We start from the raw sequence: 27764 nt of genomic DNA on the forward strand, positions 1-27764 counted from the left end.
TCAGATAATTGTGTGTTTTCTGGTCACTGATGCTGCCAAGATGGATAATTTTTTTTCTTTATTTAATTTTCACTGTCTTGATGTAATTTTCCTTCCATAAATTCATTTTCTTTACCTTTTTTCTCACTCTCATCCACTCATTTGTAAGTGTGACTAATTTTAATTACTCTGGCATTCCCCTTTGGGAAGTGAACAGGATTCTTGATATTGCTTTGGATTGGTGCCCAAAAGGTCTGCACTTTCATTGGCCACTTGTGTCTTTTCAAATAAGACAAGAGAACATTAATAATATTGTGAAGCAAACCCACCTCAGGAATGCAATAAGCTGGAGGGAAGAGTGTCCCATGCTTTACTCACGCAAGATGCAAGCAGCATAAGAAACTTTTTCTGCACTCTATGTGATGAAGGCAGATCAGATGAAGTGGGACAAATTCAGTGTGGCTCATGAGCTGGTTCTGCTCAGCCACACTTTCACAGGTCTGTGGTGTTACACGCTCCAGCTTCTGCTTGTTCATCTCTTAGCTGCCCAGGCCGTGGGATGTTGCACCTCACAGCAAGGCACGTTTTGACTCTCGTGTGTCTCCAGCAGGCAGCAGCATGACTGCTGCTGCAGAGATGAGCTACTGCACGCAGCAGTGATGGCTTGTGTGACTGCTGTGTGACTGACTTGGATGGGCATGTAGTCTAGACTGCCAGCTGGGGAAAGGGGAAATAAAGTAGGAATTCACCACAAAGAAAGAAGACATCTGAGTGGAATCTGAAGCTAAAAATATATTTTTTATTTATCTTAGCATATTTCTCAGGCATTCCAAGAGATACTTCACATTAAGAACAGGAAATGCCTCTGAAACATGATGTCTTCAGAGAAAGCTGGAAAAGAAATTTGAATCTCTACACAAGAAGCATTAGAAATCATGAGAACTAAAACACGTATTGAGAAAAGTGGAATGTGCAAGAGAGATTTCACTACAGTAAAATGGAGAGGACTTCTAGGCATGTAAGTCTCAGATATTTGGAATAGCTGGGGAACTGGCAGATATTTCAGCATGTTATCAGTGAGTCATTAGTGTGTCATCAGCAACAATTTGTTAGCAGCTAGTCTATTATAAAAAGAAATAAGTCATGGCCTTTTTGAGCCTGAATTAAATGTGATATCTTTCTAAATCAAAATAAACTCAATAAACACCTCTCTGCCAATAAACCTACTGGCAGCAGCACTGCCTGATTACTTCTGTGACTAGCTCAGTTTTCACACAAGAGTGATAATTTTCCTAAAAAAAGATTTTGGCTTGTTTGTTTTCTGGTAAAGTTTCTCACCAATGTTATTACATACATTCATTTCTTTAAGGCAAAATTTTAATGACCAGATCAGAAAAATAATTTTGTCTAGGCTTAAATACCTAAAGGTATTTAATTTTGTGTAGGTTTAAATACCTAAAGCCAAAAGGAAACTCTAGGTCCCCTTTCTGTTTTCCCTCTACCCTGTTCAATGAGAATCATAAATACTGTCATTTTACAGAATTTCCTGTATGTTTATTATTCTGCTCCTGACCATGACCAGCTGTAGTGCAGCTTTCATTCCTGGCCCATGAATGATTCTCCATTCAGCTTCTCTTCAGTACATGATTTATTAGACACTGCTAGATCAAATCTATTGGATATAACTCTGAAAAAAAAATTCTGCTTGAAATGGTCTTCCCAAAAGCTCAGTGGTTTCTGTAGTCATTTGCCATATGGGAAACATGCACTCAGATTTGTCTAAGGGGATATGAACTCTCATTTCCCAAAACACTTTTGTAACCACTGGATTGTCAGGTATCTTTAGGTGAAATACTCATCATAACAATTTTCTCCACCTCTAATGTCAGCTTCTAATATCCTTGGGCACTTAGTGTCCTAACCACTAAATCACACATATACGAAGTTATGCTTTCTCTGGCTCCAAGAGTACATAACCAGTCTACACAGATGGAATCAAATGTTCCATTACCCTCTGTCATAACTTGAATCATATGTTTCCTTAGGACATGATGTGAATTTGAATTATGAATGCCTGAGTTAAAAAAAAAAAAATTGAATGCTTGTGTCACTATTGTTTCCTATGGTGTTTTGGAAGTAAGACTTATCTCAGTTTCTGAGGATCTTTAAATCTCAAAAAAGGTTCTGAAAATTGCATTTTGAAGCAAAATGGCATCTTCTGTCAATAGTATTCAGTACATGTTGAATGCATAGTCTGAAAAACCTGTCCCCATTCTTCATCTTGAAGCTAGCACATCTTGAAGATTTTGCAATTGGGCCAATGATATCCTTCAAATCAAGCAAATATCCAAGAACATTAGATCTCCCAAAAAAATTGTTCATGTGGGTTCATACACAGATACATTCTCTGTTCTTACAAAGTTCTTCCTGCATTAAAAATCACTCATGAGAAGTCTGGATAGGGGTAGAGTGTGATAATAACATTGAAACTGAGCACATTTAGCTCAGTAACAAAAAAACATGTTCTGAAGTATACATAACTTCTCTTTATAAATAGCTGAAAACTCTTCATTCCTAGTCAAATTAAAAAAAAAATCAGCAAAAATTAATTATATGATTCAGATAGGATAAATCAAAGACCTTCATTTAAGATGTACCTTCAAATGAACACTATACAGGGAAGATTTGCATACAAAAGGAACTAGTAAAATTTATCAGGAAATCCCCAAATCACTGCACTTTGTAATTTATTTGCACTAAGTCTTCCACTGTTATGAAACAAGATGTTCAAGATATTAAGTCAAGTTGTCATGGAACAAATTTGAGTTTAGATGTGTAAGATTGTGCAACTGCAGAACTCCCTCCTCCTTTAGCAGTCTGGTACTCATAATAGTGTTGGTTTTATTTATGGAGAAAATTTCCAAGTTTGATCAACTGTGTTGGCAATGTTGAAATGGAAATAAGTGCTGATTTAGAACAATTAATATCTAATAGGATAAATTGTTTCAGGGGAAACTAGACATTATTTTGTTGATTCAGAAGATATTAAAGTCAATTCTTGAGACAAAACAGTGATCTCAGAGTAAACGAGTGTTCTCCTCAACATTTGCACTTAATAATGAGCATGGTGTTTTATTATTCTAGCTTATTGCTGAGTACAAAACTCCTTAATTTTTAAGGAGGGTAAAAAAAATCTGGGCAGTGGTATTTTGAAGGCTTGTGGATATGGCACTCAGGGACATGGTTTGGTGATCAGCTTGGCACTGCTGGATTTATGGTTGGATTCAATGATCTTAGAGGTTTTTTCCAACCTAAACAACTTTGTGATTATATGATCAAAATTTTTTTATAGGTCTGATTTCTTCATGCCTGGAAAGGGGAAATGGGGCTTCAATTTTGCAAGCATCCCAACCAAAAATTACTTTGAGAAAATAGCAAAAACCTGAAGGGGTTTTTTCCCCTCTAATATCAGTTGAATAAGCACAATTATTTGTGACTGATATCAAATAATTGTTCCGATATTTGACTATCATGGATCAGCTATTACTGAAATAGAGAAGAATTTGAAAGTATTTTTTTCTGTTTTCCTGCTGAACACCCAGACATTGAATTTTTTCCTGAGCTTTTTTTGCTTTATTTCTCATCCTGCTCGTTTTAGAGTCAAAACAGTATATTTCATGATTACTGGTTAAGCATTTCTAAGAGGAACCTAATTTGTAAGATTTAAATAGGTTCTTTTGTTGTTCACATTCTCATTTTTTCTCTCCTTTAACCTTAGCATGCAAGTCTTTCAGCTCAGGAAAGTGAACTTGCCCTTGGGATGATCCCGTATAAAATTTCTTAGTCAGGTGGCTAAGGGCATCTGCTGGTTTTGTTCTGGATCTGCTGTTTCCCCTGAAAATCCAAAATAATTTTACATCTCTACCTTCAGCACTCTTTTGCACCATGGACTTAAAGGGTTCCATTTCCACATTACTGGATTAATAGAGTATATAAATTCATACTGGGAGGTCTTCTAGAATGTAAGGTAAACAGAAAGTGCCAACATAGCACTAAACCCACAAAAAAAAAAAGGCTCAGAGATCAGTGACACTATTCTACAGTAGTTACACAATAATTTCTGAAGTTCTTTTAGTCAAGTTAAATTCTGTGAGTCACATTAAATTCTGTGCATTTTATATATTCACATCTTATGTTTGTGGGCCTCATTTTTTCCATTGCAAATACCTATTTTGCACAGCCTGGATCACTCAGTTGCAGAAGTGTCACTCCTATTGTGTATTGGTATAACTGAAAGAACATTAGGATTTGTTGTGTAAATGTGAGAACCTGCCATCTGTTTGGCAATGGGAAGATAAAAACTGAGGGAAAACATTAGAGGTGTTAGAATACCTACCAGCTGGAAACTGAGGGAAAACATAGGAAGAAATAAAATATCTGCCAGTTGGAAGAAAGATACAGCTGGTTGCAAAATGCCTGCTATAAGGGTGCAAATTCAGGCATCAAGCTACAGAAAGACATGCTGGGAAATCTCTCCAAAAGACAGCCTTGAACTAGAAAATTAGTAGATCTAGAGGAATTGCTGGGGAAGACAATCTTTAAAACATGGTTTTTTTTTTATTTTTCTGACACATTATATGTCTATAATGTTTATATTCCCAGAAAAAAAAAAGCCTGTCAAGAAATATATTAAGCAAAGGAAAAAAATAACTTCAGTGGGAAGGGTTACAGGCCCATTGTTAACTCCACAGTGCTCTCTGTGTGGTTTGCTAATTAATAACTTCAAAAGCAGAGATAAACACTCTTTTGTTCCTGTTTATTTGATGATCTTGATTAATTAAAGTACAAGTTTCCTTTAAAAAGTCGAGACTGCCTTTAATTATATTACGAACTGTGGCACTTTGTTCTTCAGTAGCATTACACAGTGCATGCAGCCAGTTTTGCTGATTGAAGAGTTTTAAAAAATAAGGCAGGCTGTGTGGACATTTAGTAGCTGACTACAGCAAAATTGGTTAATGACTAGTATCATCTAAATGAGGCAGCAAGCTGAAAGACTCATAATCTCTCCCCATGCACAAATTTTAATTAAATAATTATAATGCCCTTGTTGTAATTATTTATCAGTAACTATGCTCCTGAGTATTGTCCCTTTTACTTTCATCTGTTCTCTCAGCTCAGCTGTACAATGAAAGAAATCAGTTTCAAAGATCTGGTATGATTAATTCTTATTACCAAGGGCCCTATTCTGCTGCCATTATTCAACCTGATTAGTATTTTACTGCACAATTAGTCACATTGAGTTCAGTGGTTCTGTGTGTGCTAAGGCACTGCTCAAAGGGGTGGCAGAATTGAACCCCAACCAACAACAAATTTGGGACTGATGGTCTAAAACAATGGATAAGATACCAATTCCCATCTTCACCTTCTTGGTGAGAAGCCACTCAAGAAAAGAGCTCTGTAAAGTTTTTTTGTGCCTCTGAGGCTCATTCAAACACTTGGTACCTATTTTTCCACCTGGGGACATGGAAAGACATCTCAGCCACCATGATCTTTAGCTCCTGCTGAAGTATGGCTTCCATACCATTTCCTTTAAGTAGCTAAGCCAGACTCATTCATGTTTAAAATTATAGATCTTGGGATCTCAGTAGCTATCAATAGGATGCTGTTCTTAAATAAAATTTAAATTATTTCATTGAGCTGTTTTTTTTTTAATACATAAACTTCCTTCACGTGTAAGCCTGAGAGCATGGATACTCAAATCCCAAATACACAGGTGTCTCCTGTTGTGATGCAATAGAGACAAAATATCCAGAATAAGATTAAAATTATAAGCATTGACCTTGAGCATCTCACAAATTTCTTTTTAAAACTGACAACAACCTTGAGACACATTAAAACCTAAACATAATAAAGTTATGTGAAGAAGCATAAGCTGCATGAAGAAGCATAAACTGCATGAAGAAAAAAAAAATTAAGAGTGGCAGGGCAACTTTTTAAAAATATGTATTTTAAATAAAAATATATTTAAGTATTTTTTAATAAAAACAGTCCTTGTGGAATATGTAGGGATGATATTTTCTTGAACTGATAGCATAGGCATTATGCTATTATATGTGTGTGTTATGTGTCTGTGTTTAGACACATGACAAGCAGTTCTGGAAATAGGAATGTCTCAGCATTTGAATTTCAAAAAGAAAAAAATATTAGAATACTTTAAATTATATAATTATATTGCAAAATTAAGAAGTGTCATATTATGAAACCCTATTCAATGGTGTGCAATTATGACAAAGTAGGAATGACTTGGGAATCTGTATTTCTAAGAAATGCTGATTAAGATACAATTTCATGCAGAAAAAAAAATGATTACTTTATTTGGGGTATTCTGAAATAGTTACACTTACAAAAAAAGATGGGGTTTACTCCTTTTATGCAATCTCTGTTAACAATTCAGAATTTCTCTCTTAAAACCTACCAGACTTGAAGACAGTACTGACTGCGAACAGGGACCACTCAAATCACTTCTTTTGGCAAAGGATTTCAAAGTTACATAGAACATGGAATGACCAAATGCAATAAATATTTGTCTCTTTAGTCATAATACCCAAACTCAAGAGGAAAGAGTTGATTATTAAGCTGTACAAAAGAATTAATTAGAAAAGGGAAAACAAGAAGGTTAATCAAATGGACACATGACTTGTTCACTTAGACAAAGCCAGATTTCACAGAGTACTCTGCAGGCAGTACATGGATCCCAATGGGATCCAGCCCATAACCTAATGCTGATGCATCTTCCTGGATGATGTGGACAGAAAGGATCCCTCTCTTCCAAGTAATGATTGTGTTTTCAGTCCCAAAAATTCATCCTAGTAGTGACTTGAACAAAAAAATTCATGGTGGGCAGTGTCCCTTAGTATCTGCAGGGTTGCCTGCTTAACACTCCTTTTAAGAAAGTCACACAAATGAAAAAGGGATGTCAATCTTTTTTCATATGGCTGGACTTCTTACGAGAAAAAAAAAATCATCTTTTGATACAGTGAAGTATATTTTTTTATGACAAATATTTTAAAAAGGCTGATAGTCAAAACACATTAAAACAAACAGTAAGAAATTCTTTAACTGTATCAGGAATAATAGGCTAAATAAGTGCCTGGGTCAAATGGACTGCCAAAGTTGTAATTAAAATCAATGAAGAGATTGTGGAGAAATTACATCAATTCTTTGTAATCAGTCTTCACTAATGAGTATGAGGCAGACATTTCTAACTCAAGGTTAATTTTTACAGATGAGGCATTGTCAGAGAAAGTGGCCTCTGAATATGAGGAATTTTAGCAACTAGATAAAGTTAATGGTAGAAGATCCCTACGGCTGGATAATATTCATTTGAGAGTTTTAAAAAGGAAAAACAAAAAGTAGCTAAACTACTAACTAAAATAGGCAATATACCTCTAATAGCAGGAGCTATTCCTGAGGATTGATTTTTATCTAAGGGAAGAAAGAACAAAGGATGACCTTGGGAATTACAGAAAAAGGAACAGTGCTTTATAACCACTGAAATTGTCCAAAACCATTTTCATAACCAGCCATTAAAGAGCCTTTTTAAAACTACCTAAGTATTAGTGCTATAAATGTATGGTACATTTTTAATTGATCTTTACATTTTCTCTGGGTGTAATTTTTATTTTTTTCAAGCTCACAAAAATTCAGGAAGAAGACCACAGATATTTGGAGAGGAATACAAGTAGGTATAATTCATCCTTACTTGAAAATTCTTCTAACAATGTCCCTTGCCAAAGACTGTTGGCAAATACTAATGATAGCACATTGAGAACAAAAAATTCTGTCATGAGCCAAAGCCAGTTTGGTGCATGGGATAAGGTTTGTGAGTCATCACCAGCCAGCCAATCTGACTTATTCAAGATTTAACATGCTTTAAATGCACACATGTTCTGCAGGAAGGATAGCAATTTTTTTACAGGAAAATTCTTGCTTTGCCAGGAGTACTGTTTTACTTAAAAAGCCTCTCAAACCATCAGCAATACCTGCAGCAATCTTTGGGAGAGCCCAGGTGAGCCCTTGAGCTGTGGAGTGCCTGTCTGTCTGGAGAGCAAAGGATGAATACTCGCTCCTCCTCATATCTAGTGGGATGTACTGCACTGAAGGGCAACAGAGCTGTGGGCTCAGGTTTTAAAAATAAACTGCAACCTGCAGTAACACAACTAATGAAGGAGGGCATAGGCCAGATTTTTGAAAAATTTGAGTGGAGATAGGTCTTTTCCCCAAAAAAGAAGGCAAAAATACCAGCAAACATTCAAGGTGTTCTTATGCTGAAGTTAACTAACAATTCTGACTCTGGCCTTTTTCATGAAAGAAATAACCATTTTAGGGGGGGATATTTACTTTGCTAGTGATATTATATTGTTGGTGAATATTGCAGAAATAAAGATTGTGAAAATAAAGATGAATAATGGAGACTGCTTTATTCTGTAGCACATTAAATTATTAGGAATAATATGCAAAACTGTACACAGTGAATTACAAGATGAAAAATATTTTTAAATTAATTTCCAATTCCAAGCTCTCCTCATAACACATGTAAAAGCAGTAGATTGATCCTGAAAAGTATTTGCTCCTAAATCCAGCATTTTCTGTGATTTTCTTTCCATTAGCAAAGGGATAAGTTTTGGCAGGTGGCAACCTGTGTTCTGTAATTACAGTTAAGCCTATGATAGTGTTTAGTAAAACAGTAACTATAGCTCCCACTGATTATTTACAACAGTGGGAGTAGAACAACAAAATTTTTGACATCATAACAACCTCAATGCTAGTTTAAAGTGAATTTTTATATCTTTTACTAATCTTTAGACAGAATAATTGTAGTTTGTTACATTTATGGACTATTCTTGTTGCTAAGATATCAAAGTATAAGTAACTAAGCTTTGATGTTTTCTTGTACTTGTACAGCTGAGATGTTCCTACTTTCAAAGAGAGGAGACAATAGTAAATTAAATTAGTTCTTAATAAAACCACATCATGCTAAGGCTTTTGTCAGTTTAATTGTGTTTATTAAAGGTATGATTTCTTCATGTTGTAACCAAATAGACCAGTCAAACTTTCCAGGGCACTGTAGACCAGGCCAGAGTGACTTTTTCATTTACATGTTAATGGAGTCTGCTCCAGTAGATTTAATTGAAGATTTGTTTGCTCTGTGGACAGATGCAATGGAAAAATCTGTTTAAAGCTGTACACTAGGGTATGAATATTGATGTGAATGGGGAAGTAAATTATTATAGGAAAGTAATTTTTATCACATACACAATATAGTTTGAATTCCATGGAGGGAAAAACGTATATGCAGTTTCATACATACTTTAATTTCAAATAAGAGACAGGAGTGATTAAGAAAGTAATATACTCTTTGTTTCCCCTATTGTGCTTCCTGCAGTGTTTCTATATTTCTAGTTCCAAATGGCTGAGTGTCAACTGTCAAGGTGGAAAGCCTCAGGGGTGTCTGCAGTATGTCATTGGAGCTCTCTGAATATGTCAGCTTGACCTATGTCTTTCCTTTTCCCTTCCTTTTCTCCATGTCTTCTTTTGAAGCCATGCAAAAACAGAACTGTTGCTTTAAGGAACCATAGGAAAACAAGCCCACCGAGATAGATATGCTTTGAGCAGCCTTTTCCTACAAAGGAAAATGAAGGACCATAGGCTGGGGATGCATGAATTTAAAACTGATGGGAAAACTGTGATTATTCACCCATTTGTGTGCATGGAGCTAGGAGAAAAAGATGACTAAATTATTTAAATGAAGAAAAGGGGTCCAGACAAAAGACTCAACCCAACCAACCAACCAAATGACAACCCACTTTTGTGAATGCTGTTTAGGCTGTTGCATTTTGAGACAGTTCCTTTCAGAGAGACTAATTTTGACTCCAGACAGCTCAGAACTCAATTAACTTGAGAAAACACAAGAGCAAGTGCCATCCCAGAGATCTTTTGACTCCTGCTGTCTTTGCAAGAGGACACGGATATCTTTCATATATCTGGTGTTATATCTGGTGCCCCCATATAGATAGCTGAGATACTCTGTAGCCTCTAAAATGGCACTAGACACCTATGTTTAAGAAATGATCTGAGCTTTCAGGACAGGATTTTGTTTGGGATTAAGACATCTGGATGTAGATATCTACATGTAGCTATTGGCACATGACCTGAATACCTAAATCCCACTAAAAGGTCATAAAATAAGTTGCCACAATATAGTGCAATTTGAGATACTCTAGGGCTTATCTGAGCCTCACATCCATGTGGGGATGGCAGAAGTGACACAGTCCTGAGACCTTAAGGAGTGGAAGACGGAGGCCAGGTAGGTCTCCTTATGCATTGGAAATGCTAAGCAGTGATTGCTATTTGGTATTCAGTGAATACAGAAATAATACAGTTTTCCTAAAACATAATTTCAGCGTTTTCCCAGAAACTAGCAAATTACACATCATATAATTTTGATGTTTTATGTTTTTTCATTTCTCATAAATGCAGTGTGCCTAATCACAGTATTGCCAAAGATATGTTCAGAAACAAAGACATATTTGGCATTGTTGCAGGCATTGAAACTTAAGTGCAATGCCATATGTTGTTGGGGCAAATTTCAGTCCCACTGATCCCATTAACTCTCAGAGAACCAGAAAGTGATCAAAACATGATGCTCTTTGTTCTTTAACTATATCTTCTGCAAGTGCAACAAGAAATAGCAAAATCTAGAAGTGTCAAGGCAAACCACATCTCATGAGAGTTCCCATGGGCAGAAGAGAGACTGATAAAAAAGTTTGTGCCACAATTGAGCCACTACAGAAGCAGCCTGTGTCCCATTCGTCCCTGGTCCTGCTACTTTCTGGCACTTTCTTTGGGACTTTTCTGATCACATGGAAACTAGATTTAAAGGGTTAAATTGGCAGAAAACTAATATTTGCAGAGATTATCGGACATTTTTTCTGCCAGTTTATTGAGTTGAGCCCGTTCACTCCAGAGGTGGGCATGTGTCAAAGCCAGCACAAATGGAGAAGACTGGAACAATTGTAAAAATAAGATACTTTTCATAGTAGCTTGCTTTCAGGTAGACTGGAGTGTCACATATAACCATAGTCTCAGGTGGATGAGCCTGTTTTTAAAACATTCTGGATCCTTACAACATTCACAATATGCCTTTAGGGTTATCTTTTCCAGTGGAAAAAATGCTTTGAGTAATAAAAATTTTCATGCTATTTGTTTTCCTCTTACATATTTCTACTCTATGGTGCTTTATGAAAGCTGGTGGAAACCCTGAGTAGTAGGAGTGCCAGATTCATCAGACTATCAGGTACAGATGAGGTGGGGAGTGTCACAGCATGCCAAGCCCAAAGCCCAAGCTCTGCAGTGTGCCCTTTCTAATGGAACTCCCTCATCCTGCCTTGGAGCTATGTGGAGTGTGACTGTCACAAGCTGGCTTTTATTTTGAACAGCTGAAAACAGCAAGCCCTGCACACAAGTAGGCAGATAGGATTTCACATGTGTAATGAGGCTGTGTGTGTGGGGGGGAGAGTGCCCTGTCCATCACGCTGCATCTTCACACTAATGTGTAATTTAGCTTCACATTTGTTACAATTTGCACTACGGGCAAGTTTTTACCTTATAAATTCTCTTTCACATGTTTATTTCTTTAGCACGTAGATCTAATAAGACTGAGTCAACAGGCTTGGGGCTGCTAATCTAGTCCTGTCAGATATGATGTTCTACAAACAGGGTGTCCAGTTTCTTTGGACGGGAGCTGGATTTGTTGGATACCAACAGTTTGGTTACTTAATCCAATCTCCTAACAGCTGAAAGAAATTGGAAACAGTAAGTAGCCTTTAATTTAGGGAAAACAAATATTAAAGAGGCAAAAAGGAAGAAAGAAACAACAGGACTGAAGCTCATATTATATCTAAGATTTTTAATAGTATCACTCAGATGTAAATTTAGGTCAGTAATGAAAGTATAGCAACCCCGGCTTCGCTGTCCTCACAAATGCTATGGCTGCACTGGGATCTTTGGGGCATCTCCACTAATTCTGCTGCTTTAGGCACATTGATCAGGAGTCTGTGAAGAGAGAATACAGAAAACAGCCCCTAAACTTAGATCCTCTGCATCACACCTCGGTTAGATGCCTCAAGTAGTTTTAAAGAGATAGAGTAAAATCCCTCTTTTCTATGTAAGTCAGTCAGTGGACCATTTGAAAACACACACACTAACAGACTCTAACAAACTGCAAGAGAATAACTTGGGGTCACTGCAAATGTTTCCAGCATTTGCATCTAAACAACAGGCACACTGATGACACAGACTTAGAAGAAATACACTTGTTTCACTGGACTACATAAAATTGATAGAAAGAAATTAGCAGTAAAGTTTCCAGATCAGGGTTGGGCCTCTTGGGGGTAACAAAGTAGATTCTGAAAGATACAGATTGGCATTTCAGCAATTGGTACCATGCTTTGCTAGGTTACTTAAGACATTACCAGTAATGTATTGCTTAGTTGTACCCATGTACACCATTAAAGTTATTCCAGTGTGGCATAGAGTGAGCAAGTTGAGGTCAAAATATGCCAGCTGGAGAATATTAGGGAAAAATGTTCCTTCAATTTCTGCTTAATGTTCTGATAAAAATAAAGAAGTCACTCACTGGCACTGTGGATATGTTTACTTGCACTACATTATGAGTACTCTTCTCTGACTTACACTGGCTCCTGCAATATCTCTTGCCATTTTCCATTCTTGAATTTCTCACATATTTTCCAGGAAGGAGCAGTTTTTGTTTCTTTTGCAGGAAAAAAGAAGGGGGAAAAATGTTATTAACTGTAGCAAGATGTTACTGTAGTTGTTTTGGGGTTTTATTTTTACAATAAAACTATGTTAAAAGGAAAAAATTATATAAACACATAAGCCACATTTAGCAATGGTATACATAAAAGTTTTATGGAGACAAAACCCTATAGGGCTCTTTTAGAGCTAATTATTCCAATATGCAAATTAAAATTGTGCATTATTCATTTTTGTCAAATAATTTTCATTTGCTTTGGTGTTCTTATAATAAAAATCTGCCAACAGGGTTTCCTCTTAACTCATCTAAGGAAGCCTGTGAAGAACACTCTATATTCAACTCTCTTTTAGATCACTGTGGCTTGAGAATACTTTTAATCTCTTTTCCATTTATAACTGTACTGCTTGACCTTTTTGCAGCAAGGTGTCTTGTATATAAAATGTCAAAGAGAGGATTATAGACATGGGACAAAGATATAGTTTAATTAAAAAAAGTCCTGTGAGACCGAAAAAGGTTACTGGCCCAGATCACAAATATTTAATGCCAGATTACTATTTATGATGTTAAAATAACAAAAAAGGGTTTATGGGTAACTTGTAATTGACCAACCTTTACAGGTGCATATGATAATATTAAGCTTCAAGTAATAACTTTCATATTAGCTTGGAAATGAGTTTTTAAAATTTAAGAAATATTTCCTTAATGTTTTCTGTGTATCATAGAACTATCTTTACAACATGAAATAGGTTAATGGTTTAAAGTCTGTTTCTAATTCAAAATGGTTCTCTAGGAAAGCATAGAATAAAGTGTGAGCTTTTGAAATTTATTTGCATGTTCATTATTTTTTGTCAATACTGAATGAATGATTGAGAAAGGCCAATTCAGAAATTCAGATTTTGTTGCTGATTTGCCCCACAGAAACCGTGAACACATTTCCAAGCTGAGTGGTCCTACCAGGTTTCTCCACTTCTGTTTCACTTGGTGTGATAATGAAATGGAACAATGGTTTTTGTACTTCATAAACAAAGGGAAGGTCACGTACAAGTATTCCCAGAAAAAATCCAATTTATCAGTTAATTTGTGAATCACAATGAGCTCACGATGGTACTGACTGGATTTTGGATCAGGGTTGGGTATTAACAAATCAATGATTCAGCAATGGAGAAACAAGGAAATTTGAAGCCCAGTTTTGAGAGTAGAGCACTCACAGATCTCCTTAGCTTTTACCGACAAACTCATGGAGGTATCAGAGAAAACTTGGCACAACATTTATGCAACTACTTCAGTAAAGGTGCAGTAAATGCACTGTGCAGTGATAATTTGATTTTTAGTTTTTAACATAAAACATTTTTTTTTATTTTTGGTTAAACTTACTATATAAAAGTTGATAAAAAAGCATAGATATATAACATATAATAAAGAATTTTCCTGGGTCCAAATATTTTTAGAAGAAAGTGAGGAAAAGGGTAAGATGAAAAAATCCTTCTCCTGCATAGCAGTGGTAGTAAGAATCTATAAATATGCATGGTAGAGCTTGAATCTGGGCAGAAATATTAAGAATATTATTGGAGAAAAATGCTACCAGGATTCCTATGATGGGACACTCTGGAATTTCTAGTATGAATGGAGAATAAATCCTGCTAGCAAAGGCACTGCTTAGTTATGTTCTATTATGCCAGCTAGAACACTTAAAAAATGATGATAGTATAGCAAGTGCTGGTAAAGAGAAGATTGGTAATGAGAGTGAGGATTTGGAGAGCGGATTGCCCAAAACACGATGACAGTATTTACTCAACACCATGTTGGGTGAAGGCAAACATAGTCTGAAGAGTTGATATGAAAAAGCAGATATTCTAAATAAACCTGTGTGGGAACTGCCTGCTTGGAGAGCAGCACACACAGTACTGATGGGATGGTCCAGCCCTGGAAGTGTTCAAGGCCAGGTTGGATGGGGCCCTGTATAAACTGATCTGTGAGTGGCGTCTCTGCCCAAGGCAGGGGGGACGGAACTAGATGAACATAATGGTCCCTTACAACCCCAACCATTCTATGATTCTATGATTTCAGAAATAATTTTTAAAAAAAAAACAAAAAAACCCCAAAACAAACAAACAAACAAACCAAACCAAAACAAAAACCCTGGATACCCAAAGTAATTGTAGTCTGATCTTAAGATTACACAGCATTACTACAGTAAATAGATGTTAATTAAAGATTGTAAGTAAACAGAAAACATAATATGATGCAATATGGATTTTCCAGAATCATCACTGTATTTTTTAAATCACAAAATAAATTTTATAAACAAAGGAAATATGATGGATATCATCCAAGAGGAAGTAATAAATAAGGTACTGTGTAGAAATTGATAGATAGGCTACAGAAGATGGGCATTACCAAAGCAGTAAAGACAGGGAAATGGCTGGGATGTTCTTGAGTCATTGTTAACACAGACATGAAAGACAAGTTAGGAAAATTCTGCTTTTGAGTTCCTCCAGGTCACACTAAAAAGCTGTGATTAATCTTCAGTATAGAAATCCAGAATAACATATATTAAAACAATGAAATCACCTAATATTTTCAAAGTAAATAATACAAGATATGAAGTAATTTGCTTGAAGGTTACTGACAGAGGTTTCTTCACTCTGCTGCCCTTCTGCTTCTCAGAACTCTCAGACTGTTGGGTACCCTGAAGCAGAGACCTCCAATATCTACCAGGGTTATAAGTGTCCATGTAAAATAGCTAATAATTACAAAAAAAAAAAAAAAAACCTGAGCTGAGTTCTGAGATACTGTATTACCAAGTTACTGTTATTTCCTATGGGCAAATAAATATTGATTAAAATTTTCTGCTGGGTGGTTTACACAGCTCCTACCCTGCTTATTGGCAGTGGGTTATTTCATTTTCCCCAGCTTTCCTCTCCCATGTGCCATACAAACCTTGAGCCTAATTGACCACTGCGGTGCAGTGCTTATACAGGCTGAGCATTGTGACACCTGGTGCTGTGGCTCTTTTGTCCTCTTGTGGATCTAATCAACACCTTTACATTATATAAAGATAAGGACAAATCAGATGTTTGTTTAATTATTACATGTGCCCATCATTTCAATTGGCATAGGCTGCTGGTGTTCAGTCCAAGGTTTGGAGTGCATTTAACTATGGACCTGAAAACAAATGCCGTGGATTTTTACATTCAGAAATATTTGGTAAGTGTGCAGCTTTTAATAAATATTTTGTGGAAGTAGAACTCACTGGTATAACCATTTCTTTTTGTTGATCACAGAGCTGTATTAAAATATACAAACCCTTTCATTTTCAATACGCAAATAAGTCATAGAACTTGACCCTTGCCTCATCCTGCTGTACACTTTCTTTTGCTTCTGAAAGAATATGAAGTTTTCCAATTATGAAGGGGAATTACATTTAGCAACACCAGCTACTGTGATCCTGTGATCCTGGGTTCTTCAAATGCTGCCTATGCCACCAGATTTACACTTCAGATTTCTCACCTGTGTCATTGTTGCCATGTAACCATTTCCCATCCTGTGAAATATAATGGACTGATCAGCGAACCTGACAGGGACAGTCCTTATGCTGACTTCACTGGCTCCAGCCTTTATTTCATCTTTTGATCTAAAAGGCAATAACAGAAAGGATAATCATAATCTGTTATCATTATTCTTTGGTGTGGAGTTCAGATTTTACTAGATTCTATTGGACTCCAGTAGAACATAAGCAAGGGTCTCCCATAGTATGTCAGCAAAAATTACTCCCAAATACATATGCCTTTTTCTAGAGTGGTGATTTTCAGACATAGGGCCATAACTCTTGTCTAGGTGTGCAGAGAATAACAGGGATATCCTTCAGTACCTTCCTTTCCGACTGTCCTTTTCAATTCTTACTCTGCTGTGTAAGACTTTAAAAACATTGCTTTACAAATTACCTATAAGCAGAATTTGGTGCAGGGATGCTCATTTGCATCAGCAGAGGGCCTGAAAAATTGGTCTTTTGTTCATTCATTGCAAGAAGTTGTTCATTGTTCATTCTCTACAAGAAGTGCCCTGAGCACTCTCCTTAGCAGAGCACTTAGTGTAAATATACAGCCAGAATACCCTTTCACAGCACAGTTAAACTAAACTAAGGGCTTGCTTCCAGTAAAAGCAGGAGGTGTCAGTCCCTTTCCCACCTACTTTGTTCCTTCCTCTTCTATGTCTGCACCAAGATGCTTGATGTTTTCTTCCTTTGCACCACACTGGCACTCATCTGATCACACAACAAACTGGGTCAATATGCTAACCTTGCAAAAAAATTCATATTTTTGAGGTGTTTTTACTAGGGTTTTTTTCTGCAGCTTTAATGAATTAAATTGGCCTCTTCAGCCATCCATTGAGCATTGGCTTGGTCTGGTGGCAGGATACAGCTGGGCTTCAGTCCACAGTGTGTGTGCAAGGTAAGCAGGTGTGCAGTGCAGGGCAGTGGGATCCTTCTGAGGTAACAAAGGAGCCAGTACCTCTGTCACCATCACCCCCAAGTATGAAACTGAAGGCAAAACTTCTGGAGTATTAGACATTGCTGTCAGTTCAGCTTTTGTTCTCCTCTCCCCTTGAATTCCCCTTGAACTTGTTGACTCTTCCATTTTCTGGTTTCAAGGGAGGGTAGATTGGATTACAACTGGATATGCAGAATGTAGATTTGAAAATACATACAAGGCAGAATCATAAAGGGCACCCTCTGCCTCTAGCACATTTTTAAGGCAGTCATACCTGTATCCCAGGCCCTAGAAGCCATACCAGGTAACAGACACCCTGTTAGCTCTAACTCCAAAGCTGGCCAGCACTTTGTGCAGTGCAAATTTTTGATCTGCAAATGTAAAAACTGAAAATTTTTCAGACATGTTCACACTTCCTGAGAAAAACTCATTTAAATTCTCAGGGTTGATCTTAAACTGCAAGTCAACTCACTTGATTTGTTATGTGCCCAGTAGCTATTGACAAAGATATTACTCACTTCTCTAGTCTTCTTTTATTCCCCAGAGAAATCTTCCTTATCTTCTTGTGTCTTTCACAAGTACTATTTTCCATAATCCATCAGATTTCATATTATCAGATTGTTTGAAGATGTATGTTCAGATTTCTTTGCTTGCTTAGCAGTATGTAAACACAGGAGACCTCAGGTAGATTTATATGACAAAGGAAGTGACAGGATCTCTTTGACAAAGCTAAGCCAGGAGTCTAAAGTGTTAGACTTCTGGAAGTTGTAGATTGAAATTAGTTCTTAGGACTTGTCCTCCACCAGTGACACAGCAGGTATACAGTGTAGTTTACCCCTATAAACCAATGCGTAAACTCAGGGTTCCTGTGGGACTAAGGAAATTGCTGTGTTCAAAAGCTAAAATTGGTGTTTATCAAGAATTTTGCCCCATATTTGAGAGCTGTCTTGACTTTTCTGTGGGATAACATCCTGTCATAGAAGACAAAATGGTGACTCATTTGTTCCTTCTTCTTCTATCTGAGTAGAATTCAGTCTTAGTTCTAGATAATTATACATATATGCATAACATAAAAAATAATTATGGATAGGATGTTATTATAAATAAAGAGAAGCATTTGCCAGTTCACTTGTTCACTTGGAAGTTGTAGGTATTTAAATAAATTATTAGGGAATAGACACAGATATTGGAGGTAAGAAATTACTGGGGGCAATTTACCACATCTCACAGTTACCAGATCTACAGATTTGCAATGGCATATCTTCTCTTGGGGGGAGTTTTGTCTGGAGAACTTTCTTACAGGCCATGAGAGCAAACCTGCCCTACCTGCATGTCATTAGATTCTGTGCTCTTGAGTGCTGTAGGTTTACTGACAGCAGTATTGCAGATAAGCAGCAGAATGTCCAGTGTGGCTTTATGGCACAGTGCTATGGCCAATGTGTTGTCATTGCCATACAGGTTCTAGATGCAACTCCTTCAAATCAAGCCATCCAACTGTTTGGTCAGCATCATCTGCTACTATGGTGGAAGTTTTCTAATACCATTAGCAATTTCTTACTAAATAAACTGAAGACAGACCTTAAAGTGCACTATTTTCAAGTTAGGTTTTGAACTCCATATGATCATCTGCCCTTCAGGGGCACTGAAGCCTTCTAGGATGTAACAATATGTTTTATAATATAAGGAAATATATGTGAGCAATTTAAGCATCTCAAACCCTATTTATCATAACTTTGCTTAATCTTAGAAGACTTAATTTTTTTTAAAGTTATCTCGAAAACCATCATCAGGAATCATAGGTCCCAAGTTATGGAATTCCAGGAACCATGGAAAATGCAAGAAAGAGTAAGTGAATGACTCTCAATTTCTGGTATGCTCTGAGTTCACCAGATTGGTCTGCCTGTTCAAAGAAGCTTAAAAAGGGTTGGCCAGCTGGGAATCCCTGCTATACTGTCCATATGTTTTAACAGGTGGAAGGGTTGCTCAGTTCTTCACTCTTCTGCTAGGAAGTGGGCGATGCTTGGAGGTATCCAGGCGGTCCCCACTGGGCTGGACCAGTTCCAGCACTCTGAAACTGCAACAAATAGGGTAAGGAAGAGGTATTTACAAAATCAATCTTTAACCCCTGTGCAGTGGAGAGAAATAGCTTCCTTCAGGGAACATAGAGAGCAGCTGAACTAGGCAACTGTTTTCAATCTCTTTCCAGTCACTCTGCTGGGACCTCAGGGAAATAGCTTAATTGGTCCTCTCTGATATACTGGTATAAATAATGATAAAAATCATGCTCATTTGCTCCATAATTTAAGATGCAATTTCTACCAAAATGCATAAAATTCATAATCACCATTGTAGTTCTATTTTTATTACTCATGTCCCATTCCCTGAATAAAAGTTATATGGACAGGGAGAGGGAAAGAGATAAATGGAAATCAAGTTAATACTGAGGAAATGTGTCAAATAAAGTCCTTGGAAGATTTCAAGGTCAGCAACATGAAAAAGTGTGCAGGAAACCTAATAATAGCAAGTAAAATGACCTCACATTTATGAGAACTCAGGTAGAAGAATATGGCTTTGCATTCGCCCTACTGCTGTTTACATTTCCTGTAGTTTTAGTTTGATGTTCTTAATAATAAGAGATTATTGGAGCAAATAAGCAACACAAATTTACACCTCCATCTGTGGTAGGCAACAACTGCTGTGCAACTGAAGGGAGAGTTCTCACTCCACACATTTGAGGACAGTATTTCCAGAGGAATCTCTCAGGACTCACTGCTAGTTTTCAAACTAAGAGAAAATTACAGGAAAACATTCACTATCAGGTAAATAGCAACAAAAAGCTTTATAAATGAGAATTTCCATAGCCCAGGAATATTTAGGATTTCATGGTAATGTAAAGGATCTTTACAATATATCATAATGTACTTTTGATATTTATAATATTGCATAACCAAGGAACTTTAAGCTGCAGAATAATGTTGTTATAGTTTTAACACGGTTACAAGTCCATTATTTTTTATATATTTTATATATATTTTATATATATTTTATATATTTTTTCTAAACTCATTAAAAAGTAATGAATGACCTTTTTAGACACATTTTCCATCCACTTTACAAGACATTAAAAATTTTAGAATTTTAAATTCCTTTGGATGTAATTTTGCATGTCTGTTCTGATGGAAATTTTGAAATTTTCAAAGTTTTCATCTAAAGCCTGACCTACAGGAACTCTACCCCCTCAAAAAATAGCAATGCATGTGTTTTTGATGCCACTGATTTTTCCCCTCATTTGAAAATACAGCAGCTGTCTGCCATGACAGTTACAAATCTGTCAGGTTATATAAACTGGGAAAAAAACAAACAAGATGGTATCAAAAGGGATGCCTACAGTTTCTGAGAATTTGAGCTGCTCATTCTATCTCCCTAGGTTTTGGGGCTCTTGCTGCACAGTAAGGACTTGAGAAGCACTGGTCTCCAGCTGTAGAGATGATAAAAAATGCTCCTTAGACAGGTAAGAATGACACTGCTGTCTGTGTAGGCCTTGGAACCCCTGGTTTCCTTAGGCTAAGGCTCTCTAGCTTTTCCCGGCCCTTAGCAAGATCCAAAACAAACTTCTAGAAAACAACGTAGCTTTAGATGGAAATGTTACCTGTATTTCAAAAGAGGTTTACCAAATATACATGTCCCTATATAGTTAATCTAATTTATAAGAAATTTTCCAGGAAGAACATTCCAAAGATGCTAACCATCTTTCTTCAGACCTATGAAATTGCAGTTAGTTGGGCTCCACTGGAAGACTGACTGAGCAGTGAGGGATAAACTGCTGGTTCACATGTTATTCATACACACAGAGAAAGATTCAGGGCAAGCTGACTAAGCAGTGTTTGACCAATTAAAGTGGCTCTTTAATGTTATTTTTATTAACTACTCCACTGATTTACTATGATTACTGAGTGTCAAAAGTTGCAATGGTTTTGGTCTACACTAATATTCCTACTTTTTCTGTGCTTTTTGCCCATCAAGATTTTTATTCCTTTTAACCTCTGGGGAACATGAAGAACTGTTCTAGTTTCAATGATATTCAACTTGATATGATTTAACAAGCTCCTCTACCATAACTAGCACAGGAACCAAATGTGTTTATGTTGCTGATATACTTTGCTGTTGGACTGTGATCAGGCACTCATGCCAATTTCATTAGCTTTTTTGGCAGTTGTTTACACAAATGATTACCAGCTACAGCTAATTCATTTTCAGGGTCTAGCAGAAGTGGTAGGAATTGATTTTTAGGGGCTAATTTTGCATCTGCTGGAGAGACAAAAAACACGGTGGTACTCCATGACTTGTGCAGTTCAGGAGATCTTAACAGTCCTTTAGGATGAATTTTTGCTATTGTCTTCTTCTTGACATGTTTGGTCTGCAGGGGAGATAACATTCTTAATTGGTGATAACTGCATGGAGCTGTGTTACCAGACTAGCTCTTGCACATCCGTGTTAGAAAAGATGAAGAGGTATGTTTCTCTCTAAGCCAATGCCTATTTTAACTTCTGGCTCTGACTAAGCCAGTGGAGCAGGAGTTAACACCCAGAGCTATGGAAGGGAGATTTGAGGTGCTCCTACCATGATATGTGTTAGAAAACACAGAGCCTCTGAGTTTGATTACTTTTATTCTCTCTTTTCAAACCATCTTCTCTAGACTGCCTTTTCAGACAGACACGTTCTGTACATAGAAGACTCAGGCTGTGTCCATAACAGCTAGTAACATCATGGACTGAAGGATTAGCTCAGTTGGAACTGTAAAGTGTGCAAGACAAAAAAATTCTAGAGTAGTTTGCAATTTTTTTCCTGGGTAATTCCCAGAGGAGGTTTAGCTAGATGGGATTCACATGCTGCTAGCTTAGCACCCCAACACAGACACACAGAAACACAGACTGCTTCCTGGACAGGTGGCCACCAGTCAGACAAGAGAAGCCATAATAATCTGTTCTTTGATCTTTCTGAGGTGTCCAAGATTTCTACTGCTTTCTAGCTTGGATCGCAGTTTAAATAATGATAACATTTTCCCCTTGAGTCCTTCAGTTACTAACTTCTAGAATTTCAACAATTTATTTTCTATCATTGTTTTTTAATCTTTCATGTATTTCACAGCTTTGACATATAAAATACCTCATAGCTCAGGTTTTTTTCCAAGAACAAGTGGACCAATGTCACACATTTGTGAATACAAAAATATATGGTGGCTCATGTACAGCTCAGGGTGTTTTGTCTGTTCTACCCAGCAGATATTCCTTGAGTTCAGGAAACTTCCAGGTTGATCTTTTCTTCAAGAATATTGCTGATGTTGATGTCTTCATCCCCTCCTGCTCAGTCCTGGGTGCCCATCTGGAGTCTCTGGGCAAGAAGAGCTAAGATATGGTTGGTGTGGCCAAATTTAGGGACATAAGGCTGGAGGTCAGATGAGTTATGGCAGGCACTGGTGCCACAGTAAAGAGTACTGGAGAGATTCTGTGTGCACAGTCTTCAGGAGATGGCCATACCATTTTCATGTGTTTCATGTTATAGGGCAGATATATATTGTTGGGCAGATTCATATGCATAGGACAGAACTGGTGATTCACCTTCATATCACAAAGGTAGTCAGTTGCAATGGTCTGTTCACCAGATGTATTTTAGACACCACTTAAAAGACAAAATTTACCTAAAACAGCTCTTGCTTTTCATGTGGGAATGGCTGGCATGATCACTGTCTCTGTGCCATCTATCTTTGTTTCTGCATAGTATTTCAAATTAAATAGCTTATTGACCATTCCTGTCAAGTCTTTTCTTTTGGGGGTGAACTAGCTGAACATTTCTCATGGAAAGTACTTTCCACAGGAATTGTCACCTGCTCTGATTTGTAGCTTAGATAAAAGTTACATTTACTTACTCTAGGCCTTCCTTAGAGCTAGCCTGGGCAAACATAGATGAAAGAAAGATAGCACCAGAATGGTTTCGTTTGTGCCAATTTTTGATAGAAGTTTTTCTGGAGTCTTAATAACTGCAGAAGTCATAAACAGTGCAATAGTCAGTGTGATAGGAAAAAGGCAAAACTGATAGCCTATTTTTAGAGACAGTTTGAAGTTCACTTCAGGACAAAAAAGAGCTGGAGATCACTCTACAGCAACCAGTGTTATGTGATTGCACCGGTTGCATAAAAGGTTTCAAGTGTAAATCTCTTTAAAGACTTTCCATATTAGGAAAATGTCATTTGGGAGACCTGGGTAAGTGTCATGGACCCTGTGGAATGCAGTCATCAACTTCATTTGGTGAGCTGGATGGCTTCCCAGCTATCAGTAATTCCACTGTGGCCCAGGACAAAAACTGAGAGACAGAAGTTGCTATATTTGCTATAAACCAAATATATTCTGAGCCATTAGAGCAACAAGAGGGTCTTTAAAAGGTTGTTTCTAGACAAATAAAAAGCTTAATTCACACAGAAGTTTCACCTCCAGTGTTCCACCTTCACTTTCCAGGTCTGCCAAGTTTTTAAAACTGACCTGACAAATAGGATTGAATAGCTGCCTCTTCCAACAACATATGGGCAGTCAGTTGCTGTAGGGCAAGCAGTCCTCTGGCAGCAAAGAGGGATATACATTTCTGATTCAGAAATCCTCAGGTAAAGTAAAAGCACCAGTAATTATCACCAAAGAGGCTGTAAGAACTAAAAGCAAAGACTATAAAGAGACATCAGATCTTTGAAGAATTAATGATGTGTTTCACTTTTATATCCTTTCACTGAAATCTTCTGCATATTTTTATTCATTGCACTGTGCCTGTACACTCCTTGTAGATTTTTATATGGTAACCAGGTAAATTCCATCTGATGCTCAAATCTTCATACCGGTGGTCTCTAAGGATCTATGAAGAATGAGATATTCGGATATAATACAGCTTCTTATACTATAATACATTTTTCATATTAAACATAGAAATTCTCCATTTCCAAGATGTTTAATACAACAGATTAGAAAACAATTTTATATGCAATACACATTAAGTTTTTGCTATTATAGATCAGCATATCCCAGTGAAGCCAATGGACTTATACCAGTTAACAGTAGTTAAGCAATGTATTGTCTTAAATTGAATATATTTTTTAGCATTACATGCCTTCTTACAACATAGTCCAACAACCTGTGTCTCTCCTGACACTCATGTGGCCCCATGTGCCATCTAGTGGAAAAGGTCAACCTTAAAAGATACTATCAACCTGAGCTAGGAGGGTTTACAATGGAAAATGAAAAGAAATAGTAAGGAAAAAGAGAGTCTTCTATTCTGAAGATAAACATACTTTCAAATGCAGATATATTACAAGTAGGTGGATAGGGATAATATTTGACAGTTTGGAATTAGTATTAAAATTATTTCCAGTATAAATAAATGCTTTTGAATCTTTAACTGCACAAAAACCAATATTGTCTGAGGGACAAAAGGACTTCTTTTTCTTATTCTAGTGATTAGTCTTGATTTCATATAGACAATCTGGAGAAGGACAGAAAAGATAAAGGATAAAAATAGAAAAGTACATGTGGAACTCAGAATTTGAAGGCAGTAGTAAAAGCAGTTGTTAGAATTGATATAAATTTTCCTGCTGTCTGAAATGCAAATGTAAAATAAATCAGTGGGATGTAAATATAGCAAATTATACTACGAATTATTTCATTACTTTAAAAAAAACAGACTCCATGGGGGTTTTTCCTTTCCTTTTGATGTCTCTCTCCAGCTAGCCTGCTCTAGAGATCTGTTTTCTCTTTTTTTTCCTCATGTGATAGAATATATCTGCTACAACTTGTCTTTCTTCAGTCTTTCCTCTCTTCGGTAGCTGCTTACATCTGTTTTTGCAGATCCACTCTCACTTAGTCTAAATTTCCTCCTGTCTTATTCTAATTTTCCTGTTGTTTATAGTATGTTTGTGACTGCAGAACTAGTTTAATTGTATCACCTAACAAATAATTCTTAGAGTATTCATCTTCACAGATGCTTTTCTCAACACTTAAATCACAGCAGCAGTTGTGTTAGTGTATGTTACATTTGCTGTATTTGCAACATGTGGAATGCTAGTAAGTCCAGGGAAGTGCCCTGCATGGAGCTGGACATGGCAGCAGTGCTCCTAGCATCATGTGCTTGGAGAAAGGTTTACCTGCAGCAAAACTCTTGTTTTGAGACCAGACAGGAAAAAACTTGTTGCTGATTAAAGCAGAGTGAACTAAGATTCCCACAAATGAAATTTTGGGCAAGATTCCAGTATGCAAAAGTTCAGCATGCTCCCTATGCCTTTGTGTGCTTGAATCTTTGAGGTAGTGGTTAGGAGAAATAGACCCATAAACAATACATATTTTTTCCTCCTCTTGTTGAAAAATCTCAAGCCTTTTCAATGACTTTGAGTGGGAATAAAAAAATAAAACATATATGGGTCCTACTGTTCCCACTTAAAAGATCCATGTGCATTCATTGTATGTGTGGGTGCTGCAACTTCAGCAGTAAGGTCAGTTTTATTACTTTTAACATGCTACAAAAAATTGACCTGAAAAATGCAGGAGAAACCACAACAAAATTTATGGCAGCAGCTTAAATCTCAGCAAATATATCGAGAATTTTGGAAGAAAAAGTGTACACCTCGATCTAACAGCACAATCCTGTCAAGTAAGTCTTATCATTGCTGACAGGCTTAGAGGTGTGGGAACGTCTCATAGAAAATATTCCCCAAAATATCCCACCATGGAAAGTGTCAGTCAGCCAAAAGACAGAAGCTGCTGACTCCCTCCTCTTGTTCCTATCTTAATGGATATCTGATGAGGTGAAGTCATATCTATATGTCTTCATACACTAACATCAAACAGACACTTGCAGAAGAAACTAGCACTTCATTTCATTGCTTTCTGATCCAAGACAGGGCTTCCACCAACAAAGAATATCATAACATGAACAAATTTTTCTGGAAGAATAAACACTACTGGAACGTGTAGAATTTAAGCTATTCCAATTGCATTGCTAAAGCAGTTCTATATTTTCTCTGGTTCTGCCACTCACTGTTTTAAAGGCATAGTGTTTTTTATGAGCATACTTCAAATCTGTGAAATGTGTATAGACACTGAAAACATAATCCTAAACTGTGGAGATTCAGTGAGTGAGTCTCTGCTGGTATTCACTGGAAGAGCTGACTGATGATGAAGGGGAATTAGAGAACTAAAGAGTTAACTTCCCCAAGTGCATGTAATTGGTGCCAATCAGGGAGCAAGATCTTCTTTCAACAAATTGGTCATAAGTATGTTTTCTACTTCTGTGTATATACACAAGTATCTATCTATCTATATCTATATCTATATCATCTATATCTATATCTATATATATATCTATATCTATATCTATAATCTATCTATATCATCTCACACTTGCAGAGATTTTTCAGGTTATTCCAAAAGTGTGTTCCACAGAAAACATGAACATAAAATATGGTGTATTCCTTTCTCTTTATAAAATGTTGGTATGTGATACCAATTTCTAATCCTAAAATCAGAAGGAACATAGTACTACAAGTACCCATGCTCATGAGAGTGGGCAAGATGCTAGCCCATCCTGGGACAAAGAAAAAGCATGAAATAAATCAGAAATAACTGCATTAATTTGGGATAAAATAATTAAAAGATAAAGTGTATTAATATTATGTTATAAAAATTTTGGCATGAATTTATTAAAACACACTTCAGCAGTCAGAGCAGAATAAAAGCTAATTTGCAACTAGTTGTAATGGGCTTGAAATAAGCTTTAGTACTAGAAGGAAGTTCAAATACAGTAGAAAGGAAATGCAATACAATAAAGTTGTGACTCAGGGGTCTGATTGGGATAATGAAATGCATTTCAATGAATTCTGATGGGTAAAGTGTTATTACAGAGGAGCTTATAAATGAGGGGAATAGATGAAATTTGCCACAATAGCACTACACTGTCACAGTGGCTTTTATTACTATAGAAATTATTTCAAAGTGTGAAAGGTACTGTACTTGGTGTTCTAATAACTAATCCAAAGTGACTATTTCACTGAGCTTTGTTGTTCTTCAGTATCAAAAGTATAGACCCTGTGTCTACTCAGTGACAGAACTGCTAATGCTCTGTTCCTCTTGTCAGCTGTGAGTCTCCTCTGCCTGCTAAGACCAGAGAGCAGACATTTTATTAATATAAAATCCAGGGAGGCTGTGGAAGTTTTGCTGTTTTGCCTGCTCTGTGGGGGCCTCCTGTGGCCTGAGTTAGATGGCTCCTTCTCTCACAGCAAGGCAAAAATAACTCCTGAGTTATGATTTGTGAAAACAGCAGGGCTAATGCCAAGGTCAGAGAGCTGTGGTTTGCTCCCTCTGTGTTTGGAAACATCGCACCTAATATTTTAAGAACTTTAAATTTATATATAGTTTCCTTTGTGCAAATAT

The 27764-nt window shown here is 36.8% G+C and overlaps 1 long non-coding RNA gene across 1 annotated transcript in view; it reads left to right on the plus strand.

The window, feature by feature from the left end:
* The first annotated feature begins 2585 nt into the window (after positions 1–2585).
* Positions 2586–27764, plus strand: part of LOC146763455 (uncharacterized) — a 111215-nt gene continuing 86036 nt past the window's right edge. Inside the window, exons 1-2 of the long non-coding RNA XR_014952207.1 lie at positions 2586–20123; positions 20732–20815. This is a non-coding gene — a long non-coding RNA (uncharacterized LOC146763455). The remainder of the gene's footprint in view (positions 20124–20731; positions 20816–27764) is intronic.

This window comes from Lonchura striata, chromosome 1A (assembly GCF_050655825.1).
Source record: "Lonchura striata isolate lonStrDom1 chromosome 1A, ASM5065582v1, whole genome shotgun sequence".
Taxonomy (NCBI): domain Eukaryota; kingdom Metazoa; phylum Chordata; class Aves; order Passeriformes; family Estrildidae; genus Lonchura; species Lonchura striata.